Source organism: Macaca mulatta, chromosome 5 (genome assembly GCF_049350105.2).
Source record: "Macaca mulatta isolate MMU2019108-1 chromosome 5, T2T-MMU8v2.0, whole genome shotgun sequence".
NCBI lineage: Eukaryota > Metazoa > Chordata > Mammalia > Primates > Cercopithecidae > Macaca > Macaca mulatta.
Window position 1 is genome coordinate 94,975,736 of NC_133410.1, and position 27,512 is coordinate 95,003,247.

At 38.4% G+C, this 27,512-nt stretch overlaps 1 protein-coding gene across 5 annotated transcripts in view; it reads left to right on the plus strand.

Moving 5' to 3' along the window:
• The window catches only part of ARHGAP24 (Rho GTPase activating protein 24), a 528,054-nt gene that overhangs the window by 181,239 nt on the left and 319,303 nt on the right, over positions 1–27,512 (plus strand). Inside the window, exon 2 of one of the 5 annotated variants that reach the window (XM_078001958.1) lies at positions 15,103–15,193. The exons of the other annotated variants lie outside the window; for them this stretch is intronic. The gene's annotated coding sequence lies outside the window, so the exon portion shown is untranslated. The remainder of the gene's footprint in view (positions 1–15,102; positions 15,194–27,512) is intronic. 5 annotated transcript variants of the gene reach the window in all.

Consider the following 27,512-nt stretch of genomic DNA (forward strand, 5'->3'; position numbering starts at 1 on the left):
GAGTTGCCCTTATACTTCTGATCCAAGCTCGGGTGGGTTATGTGGAAAAAACGGAACGTGATTAACTTCACATCTGAAAGTCTTTTAACTTTGCAGTTGAGTGCCTTCAACTGAATTTCTTAATTAACTTTTAAGTTATGACTGTCTCTTATTCCCTCCTTACATACATTGAAGGAGCCAATCAGTAAATACCTAAGTCCTGCCTGCCAGCCATGAAGCAAGGAAAATGTACTTGCTAATGATTGAATTAATTCTCACACTTTAGTTAATATTGCTCAATATTTCTTGGATTTTATTTCCAAAATGACTTTCTTTCTTTCCTGAAATACTGTTTTAAAAGTAGCTTTAAATTGTATCCTCCATGTAAGTGTAACAAAACAGTCAGAGTAATTTATTCACAGCTACTTGTTTCAATAATGCAGATGTTCAGGGCTACAGTAGTCAAATAGTGAGACTCAGGGAAGGGAGAGGACTTGGCTGAATTAATTTAAAAGAAAATCTGGCTGGGTGCAGTGGATCACACCTGTAATCCCAGCACTTTGGGAGGCTGAGGTGGGTGAATCACAAGGTCAGGAGATCGAGACCATCCTGGACAACATGGTGAAACCCCATCTGTACTAAAAATACAGAAATTAGCTGGGCATAGTGGCACATGCCTGTAATCCCAGCTACTCGGGAGGCTGAGGCAGGAGAATCCCTTGACCCAGGGAGTTGGAGGTTGCAGTGAGCTGAGATAGTGCCACAGCACTCTAGCCTGGCGACAGAGCGAGACTGTCTCAAAAAAAAAAAAAAAAAAAAAAAAAATCTGTAGATGGGGATTCTTTAGAGAACTGCTGGTAGACATAACCTTTTGTTATTTTTAGAGTTTCAATTTGTAGCCCATTTGGTATTTCGAGAGTTTCAGTTCATCTTCACTTATACCACTTTTGTTAAAACTTCAGAAACAGAAATAGCTATAGGCAAATGCTATGAAGCGTGTGTCTTCCTTTTCTTGTTTCTTACTAAGATATCTAAATTCAGACATTTGACCAGAAACATTGCAAAGATGATTGATATGTGTTACAAACCTAGAAAAGTCATTAGGAACATACTCAGATTTTGCTATAAGCATGTTTTGTTATAAAAGTGATGTGGGTGATTTTCCTTCTGCAATTGAATGAAGTGAGTGGTTACTGTCAGAATATAAAATACAGATTGTGAATGGTTAATAATCAGCCAAGAAAAAAAAAAGTAGCGCAGTTAACTGAAATTACATAATTGGAGAATGAATCTGAGAAACTATGGAAGGAGCAGGGCAACCCAATTTCCAGCATTCTTTTGGTTTATCTTTTTCTCTGGGTTGTGAAAACAAAATACTTCATAGACTCAATTCTATTATAGCTTGTTTACTGTCAAGTCATCATATGGTCCTCAATTATTTTGTTACTCCAGGCTTGTAAATTTTCAAAAACTATAAGGTATGTGAAAGTTTGATTTAAGTTAACCAATGTATAGGTTCTGCCTAACTTTTTTGTTTATCCTCTGTTCTTCCCTAATGTTCATAAGTTGTTTTACTGAGCAGTTAGCTAAATGAATATTTGTGTTTTTCTGTATCCAATGTCATAAAGAATTAAAGGTTTCATGAAAGCCAAATAAAAATCCACTGGATAGAAGAGTTTCTTAAATTACCCACTGACTTGTCTGATTCTCTTGAGGTTTACAATTGTTTAATTGCTGTTTTTTTCTCATTGATGTCAAGAAACAAGGAAAAGGAAATACACTTAAATTGAGGGTAAAGAGTCTGGTGACAGCTAAAAATTATTTATGGAAAGGGTAAATAAACAAATACGATGTTTTGCTTAAGTGGTCGAGTAATATAAACCCTAAAAGTCTTGTAAATATAGAAAAGTTAGACATCTCAAGGCTTATTTAAATGCTATTTGAGATTATCTCTTGTTATCCCCTTCAGTTTAGTGGCACTTTTTGATAGCCTGAAAAACAAGAAACAGAAGAAGTCAGTGTATAATGAGTTCCTTATTAAACTACACTTGCCCTGACTTCTATTCAGTGTTTTAGTTGGTTTACTCTAATACTATGTTCATACAATTTCAGCAGACTTATAATTCGTAATTTTCTTTGTTGTCATGTTAAGGACAATTAAAGCAAAACAGAAAATACTAAACAGCTTTATTTCATTCATTCATCTATCTATTCAACAACTAGAAATTGAGAATTTACCGTGTGCAGGCACTTAGCTAGTTGCAGGGGCTACTAGGAGAATAAAATAAATTCTATCCACAAGGATCTGTTGGTAAAAATGAAAGAGAGCGAAGGGTGCTGATACACAATTAGAGTACATTTTCAAAGTGTTATATAAATACTGACAAGTATAGGTTACTATAGTAGCACAGAGAAGAGGCTAGTGGCATCTTAGTAGAAGAAGTAACCTTTACTCTGGGATCAAAAGATGAGAGGGAGTTAGGCAGAGAGGGAGAGAAGATGCGACTGTGTTTGAAAAGAGCCTGGGGTTTTTAACATCTTACTCTGAGTTTGAGAGGGGAAGCTTAGGAGATAAAGGGGTATGGAGGGGGTTCTTCATGATGGGCCTCGTGATCCAATCCATGTTAAAGAGTTGGAACTTGACCCAGACAACAATGAGGGATCATGGAGGAGTTTTAAGTTGTAAACTAAAATGTTGGATATGTACTTTAGAGGGATTGCTCTGGCTCTAGCTTTGGAGAAAAGAAAGGAGATGGAAAGATAAGACTAAGGAAGGTCAGTTACAAACCTGGTGAAGTAACAAAGACAGGGGAGTCTGAACTAAGACAAATGTTGAAAGTGGGTAGATTTAGGTGCTAGGTTCAGTGATAGAATTTCTAATATTCTCATTTTGTGCCTTTGTGTGTGTGTGTGTGTGACTCTCTGAGTTGCTATCTCATCACTAAGTGACAGAAATTGCTCTAGTATCTTTGGGGTCGCAGCTTTTAGCATAGTGACCACACTATTCATTGTTGGGTAGACAAAACTCAGAATGCTGAGCTCTCAGAATTCACCTTTTATACTGGTGTCCATGCAGAAATTGCCTCAAAATTCAATCTTCACTCCTGAGGCAAGTTGTCTAGAGAAACAACATGATGTTATGTAATTGAGGAAGTTTGATACTTATTTGACTTTGTGCTACCCTACAAACCTGATTTAGGTTTCAGGGTCATACTTTCAACACACTGTGGCAACATACCTGGGCAAAAACTCATAACACACATTATTTGATGAATGGAGGATAGCAGCAGCTCAATAGGCCCATTCTAATATTTCTGGTGCAGTCACAATTTACAATAGTCTAGACATCACATAAGGAAGAGGAAGTCTGGAAGCAAAGTACAGAGATAGTGTTTGATGGCAGGAAGTGCTGTTAAAAAGAAGAAATGGCCCATAAAGAGGTACATATGTTTGTATGTATGTAGGTGTGCACACACATATGTAGACACAAAAATATGCTTACATGTATATTAAAAATCTGAATTAAAAGGTAAAAGAGTAGACTGCATTGACCCTGTACTTTCAAATATATATGATATATATATTTATATATGATATATATATTTATATTTATATATGATATGTATATTTATATATATATGTGAAGCATCAGAAGTTTCAATCTAATCTTATAGTGTAATGAACTCTTCTATATATGATAATGATAGGAAAATAATTTAGTGAATAATTTAGTGAATCTTCTAAAAAGAAAAGTACAATAAAAGATATAGGTATTTGCAGCAGTTCAGAAAAAATAAACCCAGCATACTGGTGACTAAATTATCCACTTGGGTAGGAACATGTGTCAACACCTCTATTGGGGTTTTAGTGCAGGTCCCCAGAGCACTGATCCTCAGAAGGAGACTAGAAAAGTGGGAGGAGGAGAGAAGGGGTGTGAACTATAGAAAGGAATTTTTGTTCAGTTGGGATGGGGTGGCCGCAAACCTTATTTTACCCCAGGAATATTTTTTCCTACTTCAATAATATTTAACTCAGCCATTTTCCTGTCCAATAAACTGCCAAGCTTGTTTGGCTGCATAAATAAGCTGAACATGGACCACGGTGCCTGATGGTGCCAACAAAGACAGAAAAGGAGATTAGGATGTGAGAAAAATTCTCTTAGGTTGCCTACTTCATATCCTCTCAACCTTCAGGGTAGGATAGAGTGATACTGTTTGCCATTTATTTGACATAAGTTAGAATTACAGCTTGCCCATAGTGTTTGGAGCTGTGAAATCTTAATAAGTGCTATGTTAGCCAATTCAAATAAAGCCACTCTTGAATCACCAATACTGAAAACAGAGAAGAAAGGTCTAGGGCATTTCAATTAATACGTTCTCAATCTCCTACATAATTTATATTCTGAATCCAATCAACTGAACAGTTGAGAACTTGAGCTCACTTTTTTCTGTCCTCTATCTTCTCTTTGTGTCCCTTTTCTTGGAGAATGGTGTCACCACACCAGAAAGGAGGGAGGGGGTATAGTTTTAGTTCATTAATTATTTGTGACTGAATTACTATTATTTATCTCAAACTCTCTTGCCTTGCCTCTTGCCATCCTTTAACTTAGGACTACATTCGTTCTTGTTGGAAAGTTTGCATTGCCTTTAAGCCATTCCCTGTGCTTAGATCATTTGCAAAATTTTCTTCACATTATCCACAAAAGGATCAACTATTAGTCAAGCTGATCATGGGTTTCCCATGTTTAGAATACTTCAGTGGTCCCTATGAGCCTCAGGCAGTTCTTAAACAGGGACATGTACCATGAATGTTTAAGAAAATGTATATAAAAGTCTCTACCCAAGACCTACCACATTGGAGTGTCTTGGATCGGGGTCTGAGTGTGTGTTTGAAAAAAGGATTCGTAGGTCATTCTAATGGTCACACTCAATTGAACACAACTGACCTACAAGCTAAAATCTAAATTACTTTGTATGACATATAAAACCCTATGTTATTGGGCCCCTTTCTTGAATATTCTTAGATGACACCTTGTATTTTTGCTTCATCAATACTGAACTCTGTTTAGTTTGCAAAACATGATTTTTTTTAATGCTTCGGTGCCTTTGCACTTGCCTTCCCTCGATTCATCCACCTGCAGAAAGCCTAACTGTCTTTCTAGCTTTGCTTTCTCTAAGCCTTTCTGCACTTCTTAGCAAGCATTATATGATATTTTTTTCCCTGTGTTTCCTCTATATTTTAACCATAGGTCCATTATAATAATTATCATATATTTGTTGGCATCTTTCCTCCTAAGAAATCAAATGGATATTTAGATTTTTATATTCCAGTGACTTGGGTCAAAGTATGTAGTGAAATAAATATTTGTCAAATGAAAATGCAAGTAAAGTAAAAGATGTGTGGATGAACAGAAGTGATTCAACAAAGCTTGTGGATGAGGAAGACAGGAGGTATATATAAAGAGATGTTTTAGCTGTAGACTTTTGTGTTGGAGCTATGAGCACAGGCCTTCCATTTCTGTTAAGAATATGCTTCTTTTTCTTCTGGAACCTCCAAAAATACTTTTTATGTGCCCAGTATATTTATGTGATTGAGAGCAGAGCTTTCTGTAGAACTTTCCTTACACTGACTTCTGAAGCTAGGAAATTATAGTTGAAGGGTAGAATTGCCTATAAAAATGGATACCTCCTAATAATGCTTCTACTAAAAAGAAGAATGTGCTACAAATATACTATTGGACACATGCAGAACTATTCCTAAGAACAGGCACTGAGAAACCTCAAAGGCCCAGGGTCTGAAGTAAGTAGGTGCTTTTCTTTCCGTTTGCGGAGCTGAGTTCACAACCTTCAATACATTCCATCGTTTGGGGCCCCAAGGTTTTGAGCGAAATGTTAACCCAAGAAAAAAAGAATGAGTTTAATGTGAACACAACACAGTTTTCTGTTCCTAAGGAGGAAACAGGCTCAGAGAACTTTTTGCTTACCAGGAATCATTCTGTTGAGTTTTATGTGTGTAAATGAATCAGAAACCATATGGATTAAATTTATCTTAAAAATACTTAGCCTTGTACATAAAGAAAAAAGAACATGAAGAGAAAATCTGAGTTGAGTTGGAATGAACTAGGGAGAGGTGATGTTTAATTAAGCCATGTTGTGGCCAGATGAGGCCCTTTCAATTCCTGCCTATAAACCACTCTTGTTTATGAATTACTTTTAATTTCTGCTTCCTTTTAGTCGAGATTTCCTTTCAGAGTGAGCAAGTGGTTTCTCAACTCTCAGACTTCCTAACTTTGTTTCAGTTAAGGCATAGCATACACACAGATGTCACAATGAAGACACCAGTAAGAATGATTATATTTCAGTATCCTGCTCTTACCATCCCTCCCATCCCACCGTTGGTTGGAGTTGCACAGGCTGATCTTGGCAGTTGAGTTAAGGCAGAATCTTCCCATTACCGGCGTGATTATTACTCTTTATCAGCAGGCAAAGCTTGGCTACTCATCTGTTTTAGCACAAACGAAAAAGAGAGGTATTCCTGGTTCCAGCTGGGCTCTGGTGGTACAGGAAGAAGCTGGTTGTGTGGATTTCTCCATGGTGGGGAAACATTTGATGCTAAGTATCAATCAGGATGAGGACTGGAGAAAAAACTTTATTTGAAAAAACTTGGAAAGGAGAAATGGGAAATGTTGAATTCTTGCATTCTCAAAGGCTAGCTGCCCTTCTTCTTATAATTAAATATCTCCCCTGCTGAGTGCTTATTTTCTTTATGTCTGTTAATTTGATGTTCTGCAACCATAGTGGTGTAATAGCACACTATCTTTAACAATACGTTGAATATATGCAACTCTTTCTCTGCGGGTGCTGGATTTCTTGTAGTTATTCAACTTAGTTCTCTTTTCTGAACTTGGAAGAATGTGATAGATGGCTTTGATAGATCGAGCTGGAGAGAAGGCTTTTCCTTAATAAGGTAAGCATGAGCTTGCACAAAGAAAATGTTCAGTCTATAGCAGCTGTGCTACCCTCTTGCCCTTCCTTTTGTTCAACTGCACTTCCCTTTAGTGGCTCGGATTCAAAGATTCTCTATTGCAGCTCTGCACTTGGGCTGTCCTTACTTGGGACAGCTCTTTATCTTCCTTTATAATTGTACAGAAAGCTTTCAAGGTGTCCCCATTCACCTACATGCAGGTTGCTTTTAAAAGGTGCACAGAGTTTATTGTATAATACTTAAATTTTGATACTCTTCCATACTCACTTGACTGAATTTTATGATATCTTTCAACCACTCCATGGTTTGGAAAATATGAAATCTCTGTGAACTCTCTTTTCTTTCTCTGATTCTCAGTCAGTGTTTCTCTCTGTCCTTTCCTTTATGCCTTCTGTTCTATTCTGTGCATGCAGTTTTCAAGATGTGAGTGAAAGAGAAAGCGAGAAGAAAAGAGTCTCAATTTAGACCTGGAGAGCTAGAAAAGAGCTTGGAGATCATTTTAATACAGAATCACTCAAGGGAAAGTCATCCTCTCAATGCTTAGATCTCCCCACTGGTGAAATACTGGGGAGATCTAAGCATTGAGAGGATGACTTTCCTTTGAGTTATTCTGAAAGTTGATGGCTAAATTCTGGCTAGTTTACTTAATCACTTAAAGTTAGAGTCTTTTTTCTTATAACTGCCATATTTTTAGAACCCCAAAATCTGGTTCCTTTGTCTGGCAAAGCACTTTTTCTGAAACATGTGAATTTCCCTACAAAGGTTTGTAAAATCCCATTTTCTTGCATAGCTTGTATTTAATGGAAATAATAACATTACAAGAAACCTGCACTGGTAGAAAATCTGGAATAATGTGCCATTAATAATGCACAGATTCTCATGATGTCTTACGCTAGCCTGGGCTCTCAACTTACCCAACAAGATAGTGGCATATGGGACTAAACCCCAGGGTACCGGTTCAGGCAGTGGTTCCCAATCTTTAGCATTCATCAGAACCACCTGGAGGGCTGATTCAGTAGATCTGGGGTGGACCCAACAATTTTCCTTTCCAACAGTTTTCCTGGATGCTGTTGATGCTGCAGGATCAGTGATCACACTTTAAGAACCACTGCCACAGCAGAAATAATGGTGTTTATTTCTCTCCTGCCAGCCTAGTTAAAAAGGAAAAATGTAGGCAAATTCAAGCAGTGTTGCTGAACAGTCCTCTTACTCTCAAACTCAGACTGTTTATCTTCCCTGTCAAAGATGCACTCATCTTTTAGGGAGATTATATGAATTGTTTTATTTTATTATCTACCCCAAAATAATACAAAATCTTTTTGATATATGGTGGAAACATCAATCTTTAAATCAATAAATCACCCTTTATACTTTCATAAATGCATGTATAACTTATCTAAGTCAATTTGCCTTTGCAGTTGCCACAGCATGCTTACCATCACATAGTTAGTAAGCAGAGAGATAGCAAGGATTAGAACTCAGTCATTTTGACTCCAAGTCCTATGTCCTTTGGATATAAGATTAATTGTGAAAATCAGTGAGTTAATGGCACCTTTCATTGTCATGTAAGGATGTGCCAATCTGTGTAATGTTGTTATGCAGGATATACCAGGATTAACCTTGTAAACCTTGAACTAATTATTCACATTTCATGACTCCTATAACATCTTGAATTGACCTGATGGATTTGCCTGAGGTAAGCTTTTTGTTACTATTTGTCTGAGAGTTCCTTATGGATTATGGGGACAAAAACAAAGCCCAAAATAGCCACAAACAAATGTACGTCTAGCCAATTAGAGTTGCACAGATCTCGTCACAAGCATGGAACAGCTGTAACAATTTGTAATCAGAGGGTTCCACTGAAAACTTGTCATGGAGCTTATTCTTGAGCAGTATTTCGAAGAAAGATAACTGATCTGGTTTACAATATAGGAGGAGAGGACACCTCTGGTGAGGAAAACACAAGCAAGTAAAGATTGGTAAACATTGTCCTTTGGCAGGAGTGAAAACCTAAAGGCTGAATGTAGCAAAAAGGGGAGGCCAATTATGTAAATAAGAAGCCAGTTGAAAAAAACCAAGAGACATGTGTCCCTGAGATACTTAGCTAAGACAATACTGAACATAATCAGGGTTTCCCTCATAGAAGTCAGGCAAGAGTCCAAATAAGAAATGCACGATGTATCATCTGCCCTTTTTAGAGCTCTCTGAATGTTTTCTACGGGAAAGTATGCTTCCAAGGAGATTCAGCATGTATTCTGCAGCTGTGGGAAGTGGCATTAGCAGGACAGAATAAAAAGAAATCTAGTAGAATGGCAGAATGGTTAATGTGCATAAAGCCCTGGATACTCCAGTGGCCAAAAGAACCTGGAAAGTTCTGTGAGACACTGGATTTTAGGGTAACAATTTATGGATAACCTTCTAGCAAAAGATTTCCTGTAACATTTAAAGTTGGTGAGACCTGCCTTCCCAAGATGGTGGACACTGCCAGTAGAAAGTCCCAGCTCCTGGAAAAGTGATTACATTGAGTCTATGGAGTCATTCCAACCATGTAAGGTCACCACGGTGACTGAAGTGTGTGCACTTTGCTTTGCTTGACATTATGTTGAGCTTCAGTTGGCTTGTGGCTCATCTCATTTGACAAAGCAAAGCTGCCTTATTGTTTGAACATTCCTCTGATGTTTACATGATCCTATCCACTCAAAGTCATCAAGCAGGATGATTCCAGCCAATGCTGTTCATATGTAATTATGTTTGCTTTGAAATGCATATCTGACTCCTGCCCTGGACCTCAGCAACTGAAGTGACATCCTGTATACAGATACCCTATTTTATAGGGTCTCCCACTGTGAGGTAAAATTTCCCTGGAAGATACCAAAATTAAAATGGAGAAGAAATGAAAAGCATTTCCTAAGTTATAAATAATTGATAATGATGATAAAATTGATGGTAAATTTTCATTGCATAATTTGATTGATATGGCATTTATCATAGCAGCCTTGAACAGAATGCTCTTGTGAACAAGATAATTTATCTCACTGAGTCTGTTTCTGCACAAATATTTTAAAATGAAAGGCGTAATAAATCTGTCCATAGAATACACACACTGGGCTGCCAAACCTGCCACCTGTTTAAGCTTTTAATGAACAGTCCTGCTTGCAACAAAAAGCCATATCATATTAATGCTGACATTTTTCTTTGCTGCTGCTGTGCATATTCCACGGACTCAGATCATTTTGCAAAATCCTCTAAACGGGGCAAACTCTGATTTTTTTTCATTAGAATTTAACAACTGTTAAGCAAGCTCCCCCAAAAATTGTATTTACATCTGCAGCTCAGTTGGGGCTTGGGGTTTGGGTTTAGAGGTGGAGTTGGTAGTGTTGGGTAAGTGGAGGGTCCAAACTCTAATAAAGTGGGAAAAGAATGCTGGACAAGGAGTTAAGGAACCTAAATGTTTGTCTTGTTTCTCCTATTGTTACCATTGGTCTTTTTGCCTCCCAAGAACCTGTTGTAGGTATTCACAGTGCACATTTTAGGTCTGGAGTTGGGAAGAGCAAGGAAAAGAGTTATGAAAAGATCAGTGTAGTGCCTGAGGGGGCAAAGCAGTACCCATTCATCTTTTGAAAGACTTGCAGAGAAAAAGAGAGCAATGTTAGCTCATTCCCTAAATATACCGCACTTTAATTCTGTCAAAAGAAGTAGTTGTTTTGAAGTACAATAGCATGGTAAGGAAAGGATTCCCGTATTTCCTCTTCCAGTGTCATGAAAAGAAACAGGTGACAGCAGGACTTGAGAGGTTGCAGCACATGAAACAAGCAAGCAGAGCCACTGCCTTCCTGAGGCTACCAGAAGGGAGATTCCAGTCACACAGGGTGGAAGAACCTAACGGGGGCAGAGCAGAGCACTCACTTTGGTGGAAAACGATTTCGTACAGGCTTTTATACAAGAAGCATTACTCTTGAGCAACGTGGATATCCTCTGAATCAAGTAGCTTTGATTAAATAAAGGTCATTAGCAACAGACACACGTGCAAGCCATTGCTTTTCCTTTTGCTCTGCTCTTCTCTCTTTATCCTCCTCATAACATCTTAATGAGCTTTTAATTCTCCATTTATATGTTATGTATATGTACAGAAATTTATCTTGTTGTCCTGACCTTGGCAGGCAACCCACATTTTACGTGCACATTCATGGGTGGAAAGGATTCAAGTTTGGTAGCCAACCTAGTAAGGCATACAGCTGGTACCTCCCCACTGTCCCTTAGAGTGACAGTCAGGGAACAATGGGCTTAATTAGCCTATTTCATATTCAGAATATATTTCCAGATAGCCTTTGGACCTGGCAGACCATCAAGGATATACTCATTCCTGCTGCTACTGCTGCTGTTAATGATGATGTGAGTTTTTAACCATGAACAGTTATGAGTCCTCTGATAACATTTCAGTGGTAAAATTCCTTTGATCTTTTCGTTTATTTTAATAGTGATTCTGTAAAAGGAATAAAGTCCAGGTTTGCTGGCCAAAAACAAGTGATGTCATGTGTATACATAGTCTGTTTAGGTCAGAGATACACTTAACATCAAATGTCAGAAAAATGAACACCAGCCAACTATTTGTTGGTATTAGGTATTAACTTTCCATCTTGTAGGCTCTTGTTTCTCACTAATTTTAATGTGCTAATTAATTTACTAGTTTATCAATTTTTAAAGGGCTGTTTCAGCCTGAACAACATTGCAAGACCCTATCTCTATAGAAAATTAGCCAGACATGGGGCCATGTGCCTGTAGTCCCAGTTACTGGGAAAACTGAGGCAAGAACATCGCTTGAGCCCAGGAGTTGGAGGTTGTAGTGAGCTGTGATTGCACTACTGCACTCCAGCCTGGGCTACAGAGTGAGGCTCTGTCAAAGAAAAAAGAAAAAAAATGTTTAAAGGGCTATTTCTGGCTGCCACGATCACTCATGCCTGAATTCCAACACTTTGGGAAGCTGACGCAGGAGGATAACATTAGACCAGGAATTCAGGACCGCTCTGGGCATCATAGCAAGACCCCCATCTCTACAAAAAGTAAAAAAATTAGCATAGCATAGTGGTGACCTGCCTGTAGTCCCAGCTACTCAGGAGGCTGAGACAGGAGGATCGTTTGAGCCCAGGAGTTTGAGGCTGCACTGAGCTATGATTGTGCCACTGCACTCCAGCCTAGGTGACAGATCAAGAATCTGTCCCTAAAACAAACAAACAAAAGGGCTATTTTCTTCTGAAACACAGTATCAAAGTTCAACACAATCAAGAATTCTGGGTTCAATGCCCAAATTTGTTTTCATTTATAGTACTTTCAAAAAGAATTTAAAGAGATTACATAATGAAAGACACAAGCAAAACATTAAAACAAGAGCCAAATAATAAAGGCATTTGGAGAAGTACGATTAATACCAGGAAGCTTCTGATTGTTCAGACTGTAATTCTAGACTGTCAGGTTGAAAAAGTGAACTGTAAAGTCAGTATCAATGTATCAGACTACAAACAGTACAAAATAAAGTATAACTACATTTTTATATAGCTCATATTCATCTGAATTTCAAATTCCTATTCTGACTGACAATAAAAACATGACTCAAACAATTCTTAGTCATTTTTAGATTTACAATCAGTTGAAACAGGATCTTTCCTTTCTTGTCTTCAAAATGGACATTTCATTATAGGAAGTACAAGGCTATAGCATCCAGAGAGGTATCCGATCCATGCTGGCAATGTAGGGGCCAAGGGAAAATTTCCCTTTATCCTCTGAAGCTTTGCTAAAAGAAATCCACTGCAAAAGGCAGATTAACATGAGAAAAGATACTCAAATTTATTGACAGGTGCAGGAGTCATACAAAATATAAGAACTCAAAGAAAGGCAAGATGGTTGACACTTCTATACCATCTTGAGGTTACAGAAAGAATAGGGGAGCTTAGAGCATGGCCAGACAAGTGATGGGAGAGGAAGAAGAGGAGAAACCTGGCTAGCAAAGGTGGTTTTGTGGTGTAGATGAAAGCTTGCAGGTAGCAGCCCTCAGAGAGAATAGATGGTGAATATTTCTCTCAGATCTTTAAAGGTTCAGACTCTCAGTTAATCTTTCCTAGACCTGGACAAGGGGGTCTTCAGAGAAAGCTTGTTTGCATCTTTTGTTTACTTCACTTTATTTCTCTACAGATGCAAATCTGCCCCACAAAAGACAGATTTGCAGGGCTACTTCTGTTTGGGCCCTCTGAACAGCCATCTCAAAATGTATCGAGGAAGTGTACTTTGGGGTGAAATATTTTGGTTTCCTTTGGCATCCACTGTGATGAACATCATTTCTTCAGAGAAGCCACCTCTGCATACTTGTATCTGTTAAGATGATGTCCCTAGTTTTACTGGTCTCTGGCCCTCAGTCCATTAATTTTTTGTCTTATGCACCCACACACCACACACTTTCTACTCACAGCTAATTCCAGTGTCCTCCTTTGAGGCACATGAAGATTTGACTGCTCTTCATCTTCCCTGGAATCCTATACTCTGCAGGTACTACACTATGTTGGGATGGAGTGGGAAATGCTTCCACTTGTCTTCGTGACGTGTTAACCTGAGGAGACTAAGCTCAAGGGTGGCTGGATACAGGCATTTTCCTCTGAGAGTCTCGATAGTGTCAGTCTCTTGCTTCTCTCCTTTAATTCTCCTCACCCATTACAGTTCAAAATTACATTCTTTTGAAAAACCAATTGAAAGTGGAAATAAAGGGTAGATAAGAGGAAATATATTGGTTCTACCTAACTGGACTTTCTATCATATTTTTAGTCTGAAGCTTTTAGAGATTGCCATTAATTTGATTTTTTTCCTCTCTGCATCTACCTCCCTTCGAGGAGATGAGAAGATTCTTCTAGAGCCAAAATGTAACATGGTCTTGAGACAGTAAGGAAGCCCAAGAAAAGTGCATCATCAACACCACAGTTGATATCATCCAATCACAGTCATCTCTAATAGTATGAATCTGATTGGCATGAGAAGTACCAGGGAACTTTCTGGCCTCTGTGTAAATTGTCCCATTGATAGGAAACTACCAAATTCCAGAGGTTTACCTTTATATCCTTGAACAACTCTCATTTCAAAACAAAACGAAATTTAATTTAACTGAAACTGAAAAGTATAAGAAAGGTTTTTATAAAACCCTGCCTACCCAGTGCATAATCAACCTTTCATTGAATGCCATCCTGCTAAAGAAAACTGCAGATGTGAAAACAACTTGTAAAATTGAAACCACTTAATACTGAGAGCCAAAAAAAGTATCAAAGAAGTTTCACTTATCTTCTCTTATTTAAATTTTGATGATATTAAACTGTGAGATCACAGACCCAGGAGTTATATCTTCTTCATTCCAACTTATAGTATCCTTTTCATATTATGTACTCACATAGCACCTGTAGTGTGTGAGATAATGCTGTCTTTACATGTCTCAGAGTAAAATTGGTATTTAGAGGACTCAAGTGACTAATCCAGGGTCTCACAGGTATTAAGTGGCAGAAATGAAATAAAAAATGAAAATATTCTGAAAGCAAGCCCATGTACCTGGATGTCTTTGCATTATTCCCCATTTTAATGGATATAGCACTCCATATATCATGAGTTAAGACCTATATTTTGTGTATCACAGGCTTCCTGAAGCTTAACAGTCCCCTCTAACAAGAATGAAAAATCTCAGTGATGAGCCTTTCTTTTTTAATATTTTCCTGATTATTTCCTAAAGTGACGAATTTATAGAGAGAATTCTTAGAGCACATATGTTTAAAGGATAGTCCTGGCATCCAGAAGTGTGTCTTGAGGATACATCTGAGCGTTTATCCTGTAGAATGTTCTCAAAATTCAACAGAGCCTTAAAACATAAAGAAAAACTCCCAGTATAATTTTAAGACTTGAAACTAAAATGGTGTTTTAACTCATCAAGTCTTGCTTTCTGAACATGTCTTTTCTCAATTTTTTTTGTGAGACAGTAGGATTAAATAAGAATTGTCTATTGCATTATAAGAAACCAACCAGCCCAGCTGACTCCAGCATGAGCAACTTGACAATCCTATGACTCAAGTCTAATTTGAGGTCCCAAATAAACAGAGATTTCTGGTTTTGTTTCAGATGCCAGTAATTTTTCTCCTTGTTCCTTCATCCAAGAAGCACCACGAGCCTAACCACACAATGAACAGCATTTGATACAATTAAACATGATGTAAGTTCAAGAAAGCCTTTGCTAACTCATGTGACATTCAACTCTCCACTTCCCTCCCAGGGCTCCTTCCTGTTTAGCACAGTGGAGCCAGTGCTGGCTGGTCAATAGGAGATAGCAGCTGCATTGAGTTCTCTGAATCCATCTGGAAATCACAAGATCACCCCAGGAGAGTACCCGATTTTTCTAGGAAAGAGGCCAAAATATTTATACGTATGCAACTTTATATATAATGATTCAGAATAATCTATGTATTCAGATCCTGCATGCGAAACACAACAGGTAACAATTCTTCATGGAGGATCCTCTACAGGATCTTCATGGAGAAAACTGACCTGGCTAAGTTGGAGAGAAGTCATACCTTTTACTTAGCTCTTCATGTCACTTTCAATTCAATAATCCAATGCCTTTTTGTAAAGGGTAGGGACAAATAAAATAAATATCACAGGCTAAAATGTATTGAGCACTTAGTATTTGGGTTCTATTCAAAATAATTTATATGGAGCATACATTTAATCCTTAAAATACTCCTAGAGTGTAGATGCTACTATTATCCTCATTTTACAGATGAAGAAACAAGGGCAAGGTTAAGACATTTGCCCAAGATCAGGACCTAGTTAGAGCATAATTTAAATCAGTCCATCTGACTCAAGTCTGGGCTCCTAAACACTGTGTTATATTCTCTGCTAACGGAGGATCCGTTTCTGGAAGCATTGACCGAGCTCAGCTGGACAGTGTCCTCTAAGTGTTAGTGTCAGTAATCCACTGTCATTGCATTAAAAGCGAAGATGTAAAGAAACCATAAGCCACAGATAGAACAGAATTCTTGATTATTTATATTGTGTGATTTTACAAGTATGCCAACAGAGTGCTCTAATTTGAAAATAGTATGCTACTTTGCTTTATTACCAGAAAACAATTAAAGAATCGTATTTGAATGAGAATAGCCAGTGGTTTGTGTTGTTTCAGACTTGTGCATTTTTACAAAGCAGGAACAGTCAGGCTTCCATGAAGCCCTATAGAATTACCTAAGAGAAATCAAAGGCAGCCATCCTGACTCTTCCAGCTCCATGGCCTTCTCATATGGCCACATGCAGACCAAACAGCATTGTTCTGGGAGCCAGCAAGAAGAGAGATGATATGGAAATGCAGAATCATCAGTTTCGCCTCCAGAGAGATAATTCAAATAATTGCCTCCAAGGAATGCAAAAGATCATAAAGTTGAATAATCAAGAGCAAAATATTCTTGCCACTTTATGCGGTTCTTTGAACCTTGCTTGCAAAGCATATTGCAAGCTTCTCCTCTTGACAGACACTCAGAAGCAGACACTATGAAAACTGCATTAATTAGCTTAAGAGTATTGGACTCTCTGTAAAGGATACAATGTAGAGGGAACTTTCTTTGGAGAAGTAGAATTATTCCTGTGTCTCACTAAGGTAGCCAATATACCTCGTGTGTCTTCAATGTATTATGCACTTTCAAAGACACATAGTATGTCTTTCCTCATGAATCTCCCGTACCAAAAATTATCTTTCTTTTGACTTTGCCTGGTACATTATAAGAAATGAGGGAAAATTATAGATTTCCATACCTATACTGATCCTGAGATTAGGGTTCCAAGCATGAACTGAGGTAAACCTTCTATTCCTCACCTCCCTCAACTCTTACCTCCCTCAGTGTGTGTGTGCGTGTGTATGGCTGGGGTTGGGCGGAGGGGGATAGAAGGAAGCTGGTAAAAAAGTGGCAATGAGATTTAATAAGTATTGATAATAACAAAAACACAGCCGTTCTTATAAATATGAAAAACAGGGTTTGTTGAGGAGCGTGGTAGGGAAAGGGAATGTATTATTTCTATTATCAACCTTTCCATCTGTCAGCACAGGCTTACATAAATTTTCTCACACGTTGTAATGGTGTGGTATGATTAAATTCTATCCTAGCCCCTGAAGGGGAGCACAGCTATTGATACAGAGAAAACTGCTCTTAAAAGCCCCACTTTGTATATGGGTCTATAAACAGACCATAAACTTTGAATTGTTTGATTGCTCATTTAACTCTTAACTCACCTAGTTATTTAAAAAAGTATTTGAACTAATTTATGATAAAAACATGCCTTCCATTAGATTAGCTGCCCTTGATTATTTTAACGTATTTTGAGGTTGTAATACTTGGTGATTTTAAAACATATTAGATTTTTATTATTTATTTTATTGTGATAACAGACACATAACATGAGATCTACCCTCTTAAATTTAAAAATATATCATACATTGTTATACAGCAGATAAAGCTGTACAAAAACTTTCTTATCTTGCATGACTAAAACTTATACTCATTGAATAGTATAAGCTCTAAAGCTTTCTCATCTTGCATGACTAAAACTTATACTCATTGAATAGCAACTTGCCATTCCTTCCCCAACCTCCAACCCCCAGCTTCTGGTAACTATCTCTCTACCTCTGCTTCTCTGAGTTTGACTATTTTTGATACTTCCTATTAGTGGAAATAATGCAGTGTTGTCCTCTGTGACTGGCTTGTTTAACTTAGCATAGTGTCCTCCAGGTTGATTTATATTGTAGTATCTAACAGAATTTCCTTTCAGGTTGAGTGATATTCCATTGTATATATATACTGCATTTTCTTAATTCTTATGTTGATGGACATTTAGGTTGTTTCTACCTCTTGGCTATTGTGAATAGCACTGCAATAAACATATTGCTTCAAGATTCTACTTTCAATTATTTGAGATAAGTACCCAGAAGTGGGATCATTGAATTATACAGCAGTTCTGTTTTTAATCTTTCAAGGAAGCTACAAACTGTTTCCTATAATGGCTTCCATTTTACACTTCCACCAACAGTGCACAAGAGTTCCATTTTCTCCACATCTTTGCCAATACTTGTTATTTTCTGTTTTATAAATTACTATTTTTATAATGCTCATCCTAATGAATTATGAGGTGATATTTCATTGTGGTTTTGATTTCTATTTCTCTGATGATTAATGATGAAACATATTACATTTTAATTTTTTAATTTTGATTTCTTCCAGAGAAAAAATGCTATATGGTATAATATCTATACATTGCTGCTGAGTCATTCATTCTTTGAAATAAGAAATGGCCTGTGCTTAAAACTGAATAGCCCTCTCAGTCTGCTTCCTGTGATGTAGAAGGTTGAGAATTATAGGTCTCATTTCATTTTGTGCTGTCACCATCTGTTTCAGTCCAAGCTGATAATTTCTTTTAAAATTTTGTGGATCTCCAGTGTATCATATTATAAATCTACCCTATCAAACAAAAGCTACACCCATGTTTCTTTCAGAGAGAGGCTCTTCTGTACACTTGATTGAGAGTCAGGGTGCTATAGAACAATGCCCTTAAGCTTCTTGAAAGCCTTTTTATTTAGCTGTTAGTGTCTAATAAAGGCAAATCCTTAAGATTCTTAGTGCCTTTTCTAATTGTGAGAGAGAGACTGAGAGTCATGTCCTTGAGATTCTCACAAGCTCTACTGGGCATACCCTTAAAACTTTCTGAGGTCTCAATAAAGTGTCCTACAGTAACACTCTGTAGATGTTTACTGCTTAACCAGCAGTGTTTTGGATATGCTATTTGCCCAGAGGCAATTTTGTATTTTGTGATCTTTTGTTTTCTGGAGAAACTAGGAATAAGATAATGGTTTCATTATTAGATTCAGTAAGTCTTGCCTCCTTCATATTTTCTCTAAATTTTTCTTTATAGCAGTTTTTTAAGCTTATCTTTTTCTACCCAAACATTCTTATATTCAGATAAAAGAAACCAGTTGCTACTTTTCTAATGTTCTGCTAAAAATCTTAGCCAAATCCACCAGTTCATTAGGTATATTTTTCAACCTTATCACTCCTGCCTTGCTGCCAAACACTAATCATTGAGATTACCTTTCCTCTGGCCTCTAATTTCCTTGCAGTCTTTCATGCCCTCAACAGAAGGCTCCACAAAGTGCTTCTGGCTTCTGCCTACCTCCTGGTCCCAAAATCAATGCTATATATTTTAGGTTTTTGTTGCAATAGCAGGTACTGCTTTATGTTTCTGTTATGTATCGGTGCATAGCAAACTATCCCAAAACTCAGAGGCTTAAAACAACAACCATTGTATTACATTTCACAATTTTATAGGTCAGAAATTTGTACAAAGTTTGACAGGACAATTTCTCTACTCCAATTGGCAGTAGCTGAGGTAACAGGGTGGATTGGTAGTGGATTCACAGGAGAATGGGCTGGTCTTAGAGGATCCAAGAGAGCTTCAATCACATGTCTGGCACTTTGGTGCAGGCAGCTATGCTTGGTATTAATTGCTGTTTGGAGTACCTACATAAGGGTTCTCTAGCATGACTGTCTCAGGATAGTTGGTAGTTTTCCCTGGAGGATCAGCTCTCTCAGAGAAGGTCCCAAAAGACTGGCCTGGGCACAGAAATTGTCACAGATTCAAAGCAATCACAAAGCCTACTTATTTTTAAAGGTAAAGTCAAGTACCCAACTCTTAATGGAAAGAGTGTCAGAGAATTGGCACACATATTTAATATGTCACATGATACTATAAGGAAAAATAAGCCAATATGAAAATAAAGGAAATGGAGCAAGTATTTACTAGAGAAAATGGCACCTAGAGTTTAGAATGTAAAAGCTTATTTCCTTTATATACGTAGTGTGTGAAGTGAGTATCCTGTATTACAAAACATTCTCAAGAACTTTATTTGTATTCTTTCCAGGGTAAATCATGACAAAGAGGTATTTAACAGGAAAACTAAGTGTCAGGTGACTTGTATTAATGAGACTTTTAATGAAATATTCCAAATTAAATTCTGGAGAGGTATATATAGTATTGAATAGGTTGTTCCAAAATGCTTGCAATAATATTTATGTCCTACAGGGCTGTGTGTGTAGTAGAGATGCTCTCTCTTTGTGAAGAAGGCCCTGCATATATTAAACAAGTCCCTAAGTTCAAATGCTCATTGAAAAAGAAAAGTATAACTTGTGAAATACAAATACACCTGTGAAACATGAACACATTTATTCCTTAGCATTATTAATCAAAAGCCTTCATTAGAGGAAAAAAAGTACTTTTAAAAAATTGTAAGATCTTTAGCCACAATTATTACATTGTATTAGTAAATTAGTCTTCTCTGCTTTTAAGTTTGATCAATAACTATGGTCATTACAAATATTTTCAGAAAGGCTTTCATTAGAAACTGAGTAAAGGAGCCCTTGCCCAATGTGGTAATGTTACCATTAACTGCTTCGCATCCCTACCAGGTGTCGCCCCTTGTCAATATTGACATGGGATGGAGGGGGGAAGAAAACGTACCTGTATCAACTTCAAGAAAAATTGCCCAACCTCTAATTAGATAATGGTGATGATGATGATGATGATGATGATGATGATGATGATGGATGGATGGATAGACAGATAATTTTAATTAAAATTTTTGTTGAGGGAGAAATTAGAAGTTGTGAAGATGCTTAGTTTGGGAAACAGATAAGACTGAGGTGGTACTTGGTTTATTTATCTGTTTATTTATACATAGGGTTGAATTGTCTTTTTTACAATTTCAGCTTTTAGTTTAGATACAGGGGGTACATGTGCAGGTTTGCTCCACAGGTATATTACATGATGCTGGGGTTTGAGGCATGGATCCCATCACCCAGGTAATAACCATAGTACACAATAGGTAGTTGTTAAATCCACAGCCCCTACTCTTTCCCCGCTTTAGTAGTTCACATTGTCCATTGTTCCCATGTATTTGTCCACCTGTGCTCAATATTTATAAGTGGGAATATGTGGTATTTATTTTTTCTCTTCCTGTATTAATTCACTCGGGATTTTGGACACCAGCTACATTCATATTGCTGCAAAGGAAATGATTTTGTTCTTTCTGGCTATGTTGTATTCTGTGGTGTATATGTACCATATATTCTTTTTTTTTTTTTTTTTCGGGTTCAAATCTTTTTTTTTTTTTTAATTTATTTATTATTATTATACTTTAAGTTGTAGGGTACATGTGCATAACGTGCAGGTTTGTTACATATGTATACTTGTGCCATGTTGCTGTGCTGCACCCATCAACTCGTCATTTACATCAGGTATAACTCCCAGTGCAATCCCTCCTCCCTCCCCCCTCCCCATGATAGGCCCCGGTGTGTGATGTTCCCCTTCCTGAGTCCGAGTGATCTCATTGTTCAGTTCCCACCTATAAGTGAGAACATGCGGTGTTTGGTTTTCTGTTCTTGTGATAGTTTGCTAAGAATGATGGATTCCAGCTGCATCCAAGTCCCTACAAAGGACTCAAACTCATCCTTTTTTATGGCTGCATAGTATTCCATTGTGTATATGTGCCACATTTTCTTAATCCAGTCTGTCACTGATGGACATTTGGGTTGATTCCAAGTCTTTGCTATTGTGAATAGTGCTGCAATAAACATACGTGTGCATGTGTCTTTATAGCAGCATAATTTATAATCCTTTGGGTATATACCCAGTAATGGGATGGCTGGGTCATATGGTACATCTAGTTCTAGATCCTTGAGGAATCGCCATACTGTTTTCCATAATGGTTGAACTAGTTTACAATCCCACCAACAGTGTGAAAGTGTTCCTATTTCTCCACATCCTCTCCAGCACCTGTTGTTTCCTGACTTTTTAATGATTGCCATTCTAACTGGTGTGAGATGGTATCTCATTGTGGTTTTGATTTGCATTTCTCTGATGGCCAGTGATGATGAGCATTTTTTCATGTGTCTGTTGGCTGTATGAATGTCTTCTTTTGAGAAATGTCTGTTCATATCCTTTGCCCACTTTTTGATGGGGTTGTTTGTTTTTTTCTTGTAAATTTGTTTGAGTTCTTTGTAGGTTCTGGATATTAGCCCTTTGTCAGATGAGTAGATTGCAAAAATGTTCTCCCATTCTGTAGGTTGCCTGTTCACTCTGATGGTAGTTTCTTTTGCTGTGCAGAAGCTCTTTAGTTTAATAAGATCCCATTTGTCAATTTTGGCTTTTGCTGCCGTTGCTTTTGGTGTTTTAGACATGAAGTCTTTGCCCATGCCTATGTCCTGAATGGTACTACCTAGGTTTTCCTCCAGGATTTTTATGGTATTAGGTCTAACATTTAAGTCTCTAATCCATCTTGAATTAATTTTCGTATAAGGAGTAAGGAAAGGATCCAGTTTCAGCTTTCTACTTATGGCTAGCCAATTTTCCCAGCACCATTTATTAAATAGGGAATCCTTTCCCCATTTCTTGTTTCTCTCAGGTTTGTCAAAGATCAGATGGCTGTAGATGTGTGGTATTATTTCTGAGGACTCTGTTCTGTTCCATTGGTCTATATCTCTGTTTTGGTACCAGTACCATGCTGTTTTGGTTACTATAGCCTTGTAGTATAGTTTGAAGTCAGGTAGCGTGATGCCTCCAGCTTTGTTCTTTTGACTTAGGATTGTCTTGGAGATGCGGGCTCTTTTTTGGTTCCATATGAACTTTAAAGCTGTTTTTTCCAATTCTGTGAAGAAACTCATTGGTAGCTTGATGGGGATGGCATTGAATCTATAAATTACCTTGGGCAGTATGGCCATTTTCACGATATTGATTCTTCCTATCCATGAGCATGGTATGTTCTTCCATTTGTTTGTGTCCTCTTTGATTTCACTGAGCAGTGGTTTGTAGTTCTCCTTGAAGAGGTCCTTTACATCCCTTGTAAGTTGGATTCCTAGGTATTTTATTCTCTTTGAAGCAATTGTGAATGGAAGTTCATTCCTGATTTGGCTCTCTGTTTGTCTGTTACTGGTGTATAAGAATGCTTGTGATTTTTGCACATTAATTTTGTATCCTGAGACTTTGCTGAAGTTGCTTATCAGCTTAAGGAGATTTTGGGCTGAGACAATGGGGTTTTCTAAATATACAATCATGTCATCTGCAAACAGGGACATTTGACTTCTTCTTTTCCTAACTGAATACCCTTGATTTCTTTCTCTTGCCTGATTGCCCTAGCCAGAACTTCCAACACTATGGTGAATAGGAGTGGTGAGAGAGGGCATCCCTGTCTTGTGCCAGTTTTCAAAGGGAATTTTTCCAGTTTTTGCCCATTCAGTATGATATTGGCTGTGGGTTTGTCATAAATAGCTCTTATTATTTTGAGGTACGTTCCATCAATACCGAATTTATTGAGCATTTTTAGCATGAAGGGCTGTTGAATTTTGTCAAAAGCCTTTTCTGCATCAATTGAGATAATCATGTGGTTCTTGTCTTTGGTTCTGTTTATATGCTGGATTATGTTTATTGATTTGCGTATGTTGAACCAGCCTTGCATCCCAGGGATGAAGCCCACTTGATCATGGTGGATAAGCTTTTTGATGTGTTGCTGAATCCGGTTTGCCAGTATTTTATTGAGGATTTTTGCATCGATGTTCATCAGGGATATTGGTCTAAAATTCTCTTTTTTTGTTGTGTCTCTGCCAGGCTTTGTTATCAGGATGATGTTGGCCTCATAAAATGAGTTAGGGAGGATTCCCTCTTTTTCTATTGATTGGGATAGTTTCAGAAGGAATGGTACCAACTCCTCCTTGTACCTCTGGTAGAATTCAGCTGTGAATCCATCTGGTCCTGGACTTTTTTTGGTTGGTAGGCTATTAATTGTTGCCTCAATTTCAGAGCCTGCTATTGGTCTATTCAGGGATTCAACTTCTTCCTGGTTTAGTCTTGGAAGAGTGTAAGTGTCCAGGAAATTATCCATTTCTTCTAGATTTTCCAGTTTATTTGCGTAGAGGTGTTTATAGTATTCTCTGATGGTAGTTTGTATTTCTGTGGGGTCGGTGGTGATATCCCCTTTATCATTTTTAATTGCGTCGATTTGATTCTTCTCTCTTTTCTTCTTTATTAGTCTGGCTAGTGGGCTGTCAATTTTGTTGATCTTTTCAAAAAACCAACTCCTGGATTCATTGATTTTTTGGAGGGTTTTTTGTGTCTCTATCTCCTTCAGTTCTGCTCTGATCTTAGTTATTTCTTGCCTTCTGCTAGCTTTCGAATGTGTTTGCTCTTGCTTCTCTAGTTCTTTTAATTGCGATGTTACAGTGTCAATTTTAGATCTTTCCTGCTTTCTCTTGTGGGCATTTAGTGCTATAAATTTCCCTCTACACACTGCTTTAAATGTGTCCCAGAGATTCTGGTATGTTGTATCTTTGTTCTCATTGGTTTCAAAGAACATCTTTATTTCTGCCTTTATTTCATTATGTACCCAGTAGTCATTCAGGAGCAGGTTGTTCAGTTTCCATGTAGTTGAGTGGTTTTGATTGAGTTTCTTAGTCCTGAGTTCTAGTTTGATTGCACTGTGGTCTGAGAGACAGTTTGTTATAATTTCTGTTCTTGTACATTTGCTGAGGAGTGCTTTACTTCCAATTACGTGGTCAGTTTTGGAGTAAGTATGATGTGGTGCTGAGAAGAATGTATATTCTGTTGATTTGGGGTGGAGAGTTCTATAGATGTCTATTAGGTCTGCTTGCTGCAGAGATGAGTTCAATTCCTGGATATCCTTGTTAACTTTCTGTCTCGTTGATCTGTCTAATGTTGACAGTGGAGTGTTGAAGTCTCCCATTATTATTGTATGGGAGTCTAAGTCTCTTTGTAAGTCTCTAAGGACTTGCTTTATGAATCTGGGTGCTCCTGTATTGGGTGCATATATATTTAGGATAGTTAGCTCTTCCTGTTGAATTGATCCCTTTACCATTATGTAATGGCCTCCTTTGTCTCTTTTGATCTTTGATGGTTTAAAGTCTGTTTTATCAGAGACTAGTATTGCAACCCCTGCTTTTTTTTGTTCTCCATTTGCTTGGTAAATCTTCCTCCATCCCTTTATTTTGAGCCTATGTATGTGTCCGCGTGTGAGATGGGTCTCCTGTATACAGCAGACTGATGGGTCTTGACTCTTTATCCAGTTTGCCAGTCTGTGTTTTTTAATTGGAGCATTTAGTCCATTTACATTTAAGGTTAATATTGTTATGTGCGAACTTGATCCTGCCATTATGATATTAACTGGTTATTTTGCTCGTTAGTTGATGCAGTTTCTTCCTAGCCTCAATGGTCTTTACATTTTGGCATGTTTTTGCAATGGCTGGTACCGGTTGTTCCTTTCCAAGTTTAGTGCTTCTTTCAGGGTCTCTTGTAAGGCAGGCCTAGTGGTGACAAAATCTCTAAGCATTGGCTTATCTGTAAAGGATTTTATTTCTCCTTCACTTATGAAACTTAGTTTGGCTGGATATGAAATTCTGGGTTTAAAATTCTTTTCTTTAAGAACGTTGAATATTGGCCCCCACTCTCTTCTGGCTTGTAGAGTTTCTGCTGAGAGATCTGCTGTGAGTCTGATGGGCTTCCCTTTGTGGGTAACCCGACCTTTCTCTTTGGCTGCCCTTAAGATTTTTTCCTTCATTTCAACTTTGGTGAATCTGGCAATTATGTGTCTTGGAGTTGCTCTTCTCGAGGAGTATCTTTGTGGCGTTCTCTGTATTTCCTGGATTTGAATGTTGGCCTGCCCTACTAGGTTGGGGAAGTTCTCCTGGATGATATCCTGAAGAGTGTTTTCCAACTTGGTTCCATTTTCCCCCTCACTTTCAGGCACCCCAATCAGACGTAGATTTGGTCTTTTTACATAATCCCATACTTCTTGCAGGCTTTGTTCATTTCTTTTTCTTCTTTTTTCTTTTGGTTTATCTTCTCGCTTCATTTCATTCATTTGATCCTCAATCGCTGATACTCTTTCTTCCAGTTGATCAAGTCGGTTACTGAAGCTTGTGCATTTGTCACGTATTTCTCGTGTCATGGTTTTCATCTCTTTCATTTCATTTAGGACCTTCTCTGCATTAATTACTCTAGCCATCAATTCTTCCACTTTTTTTTTCAAGATTTTTAGTTTCTTTGCGCTGGGTACGTAATTCCTCCTTTAGCTCTGAGAGATTTGATGGACTGAAGCCTTCTTCTCTCATCTCGTCAAAGTCATTCTCCGTCCAGTTTTGATCCGTTGCTGGCGATGAGCTGCACTCCTTTGCCGGGGGAGATGCGCTCTTATTTTTTGAATTTCCAGCTTTTCTGCCCTGCTTTTTCCCCATCTTTGTGGTTTTATCTGCCTCTGATCTTTGATGATGGTGATGTACTGATGGGGTTTTGGTGTAGGTGTCCTTCCTGTTTGATAGTTTTCCTTCTAACAATCAGGACCCTCAGCTGTAGGTCTGTTGGAGATTGCTTGAGGTCCACTCCAGACGCTGTTTGCCTGGGTATCAGCAGCAGAGGCTGCAGAAGATAGAATATTTCTGAACAGCGAGTGTACCTGTCTGATTCTTGCTTTGGAAGCTTCCTCTCAGGGGTGTACTCCTCTCTGTGAGGTGTGGGGTGTCAGACTGCCCCTAGTGGAGGATGTCTCCCAGTTAGGCTACTCAGGGGTCAGGGACCCACTTGAGCAGGGAGTCTGTCCCTTCTCAGATCTCAACCTCCGTGTTGGGAAACCCACTGCTCTCTTCAAAGCTGTCAGACAGAGTCGTTTGCGTCTGCAGAGGTGTCTGTTGCGTTTGTTTAGTTTACTGTGCCCTGTCCCCAGAGGTGGAGTCTACAGAGACTGGCAGGTTTCCTTGAGCTGCTGTGAGCTCCACCCAGTTCGAGCTTCCCAGCAGCTTTGTTTACCTACTTAAGCCTCAGCAATGGCGGGCGCCCCTCCCCCAGCCTCGCTGCTGCCTTGCCCGTAGATCACAGACTGCTGCACTAGCAATGAGGGAGGCTCCGTGGGTGTGGGACCCTCCCGGCCAGGTGTGGGATATGATCTCCTGGTGTGCCTGTTTGCTTAAAGCGCCGTATTGGGGTGAGAGTTACCCGATTTTCCAGGTGTTGTGTGTCTCAGTTCCCCTGGCTAGGAAAAGGGATTCCCTTCCCCCTTGCGCTTCCCAGGTGAGGCGATGCCTCGCCCTGCTTCAGCTCTCGCTGGTGGGGCTGCAGCAGCTGACCAGCACCAATCGTCCGGCACTCCCCAGTGAGATGAACCCAGTACCTCAGTTGAAAATGCAGAAATCACCGGTCTTCTGTGTCGCTCGCGCTGGGAGTTGGAGACTGGAGCTGCTCCTATTCGGCCATCTTGCTCCGCCCCCCCATATATTCTTTATCCAATTCATCATTAATGGACACCTAGATTTATTCCATGTCTTTGTATTGTGAACGGCGATGAACATGCAATTGCATGTGAGTGTTGTTTTTCTTTTTTCTTTCTTTTTTCAGTAGAGTTATTTCTTTTCCTTTAGGTATATACCCAGTAATGGAACTCC